Genomic DNA, 2,272 nt, shown 5'->3' on the forward strand with positions numbered 1-2,272 from the left:
ATGTGGGAGAGGTGCCTCCTACTTGAGAACAAGGTTCTTTCTCATCTGAGACAGAATGAATGAAGTTACAAATGATTAAACCCCACCTTACTTCTTTTAAATCAGTATTCATACTAGTCAAGACTTTTTTGACTTAAAAATAACAACCTATCTGGGTGCAGATGGCTCATGCCTGTAATCTTAGTTACTCAGAAGATTTGAGGATCAAGGTTCAAAGCCAGCCCAGGGAGGAAAGTCTGTCAGACTCTTATCTCTAGTTAATCAACAAAAAAATCCAGAAGTGGAGCGATGGCTCAAGTGAGCATAGTAGCTCAGGGATAGCACCCATGCTCTGAGTTCAAGCCCCAGGACTGGTACAAAAAAAAAAACACATAACAGCCTACCCAGGTGCTAGTGGCTCATATCTATAATCAATCCTACCTACTCAGGAGGGTAAGATCTGAGGGTTGCAGTTCAAAGCTAGCCTGGGCAGGAAAGTCTATGAAAATCTCCAACTAATCAGCAAAGAGCCAAAAGTAGAGCTGTGACTCAAGTGGCAGTATGTCAGTCTTGAGTGGAAAAAATAAAAAAAAATTATACCAGTATGAAAACCAGCACACACACACACACACACACACACACACACACACACACACACACACACACACACAGAACCTAACATAACTCAGGTTGTTTTATTATTGTTTTTAAGGAAATGTATATTTTTCCCATAGCTGAGGAAAATACTAGAAAAAGTCACATATTTAGTAGCTCTGGAAAAAAAAAAGTCAGGCAGGTGACAACTGTCCCTTCCAGGCACAGCCCTGCACATGTCTGCTTCTCTTTCCCTTCCAGGCACAGCTCTGCACATGTCTGCTTCTCTTTCTCTTGTGAGAAATACGTGTTCACATACTTCCACCACCTTCACACCAAATAAAAGGAACCCAGGGTGTCCTGCTGAGGCTACTTACCCATCAGGACCCCACTCACAGCCCATTTGTAATCCCAGCACTTGAGAGACAGGGGCAGAAGGATCACAAACTCAAGGACAGCCGGGACTACAAAGTATGACTATGTAACGAGGATTTTTTTTAATCAAGAAAATAACAGAAAAGGGGTGTTTCTGTGACCACCACTGAGGCCTAGCTGCAGGGCGAGCCTCCTGGACTACAGGAAGAGAACCAGCAGAGCTTCTGGGTAGAATTGCACTGTAGCAATAACAGGAATAGGAGCGGTCTATCAGCCTCAGTTTCTATTTATAATGCCGACATGGAAAAAATACTTCTGGATGCCCAGCATGAATCTGGATGGCAGAGCTCCAAGAGCTCTCACTGTGACAGTCCACCTCATGCACACAACCACAGGACTCCAACCAGTGCTTCTGAAGTGGACACACACAGCATTTGAGAGAGAAAAAAATAGATCTCAGTCCAAGGAAGATTAAAGCCAGAAGAGAGAAGTTGAAAATATCTTGAAGAAAAATTCAGATAGGATATGGGATTAGTCCAGCCAGCCAGAAAATATCCCCCCTAAGGTATTCCCTTTTAAGCACCCAAAGCACACAGCTACTCTCAGTGTGATGAAGAAAGGGGGCATCTTCTCAGCCTAGCTTCTGAAAGATTTCCTTCCCTCCCTGCTGATCTCCCACCTGCTGGCCATTGGACTGGGGATTCATATGGGGAGGCACTTGACAGCCACCAGGACCTTCTGATGGAGCGCAGCTGACCTGCTCACAGTAAGATCTCGTCTGAGCCGACGCAGCCAGCTGGAGAGCCATCATGGTCTGAGGGCAGCTGCACCATTTGTATTTATCCATTCTGTAAATGTGGCGATCCTAATTTAGTAAGATGAAAGAATAGACACTGAAACTATACTAACTTACAAGTTTCCTTTTTTATACCAAATATTTTATTGTTATTATAAAGGTGATGTATAGAGAGGGTACCATTTGTAGTAAGTTTTCATTGGGTATTAGATATAAATAGTATGAATAATAATTTTAATGAACTATTAATAATGTATGTAGTATTTAAAAATGATCTGTAACCTTAATTCAGCTAACACATGTTAGGTATTAAAAGAATGAATAACATTGAGAGTCAACTCACTACATTAAGACATTTGTCTAAAAGGACTATCGTGGCCTTATTATTGCACTATTGTAGAAAATATGATGAATTTAACTGTCTATAAAGAAAATTTCACCATATGAACTGTTGAGTACTAGATTGAAACAAAGGATGTGTGCAGGCACCTGTGCAGTCTGCGCCTAGCAGTGAGGCTCAGGCCGCCA

The 2,272-nt window shown here is 42.0% G+C and overlaps 1 pseudogene; it reads left to right on the plus strand.

Moving 5' to 3' along the window:
* Positions 1 to 288: 288 nt before the first annotated feature.
* Positions 289 to 1,690, plus strand: LOC122096855 (annotated as a pseudogene).
* Positions 1,691 to 2,272: the final 582 nt, after the last annotated feature.

Source organism: Dipodomys spectabilis, unplaced genomic scaffold, assembly GCF_019054845.1.
Source record: "Dipodomys spectabilis isolate Male_0828 unplaced genomic scaffold, ASM1905484v1 ptg000394l, whole genome shotgun sequence".
NCBI classification, from domain to species: domain Eukaryota; kingdom Metazoa; phylum Chordata; class Mammalia; order Rodentia; family Heteromyidae; genus Dipodomys; species Dipodomys spectabilis.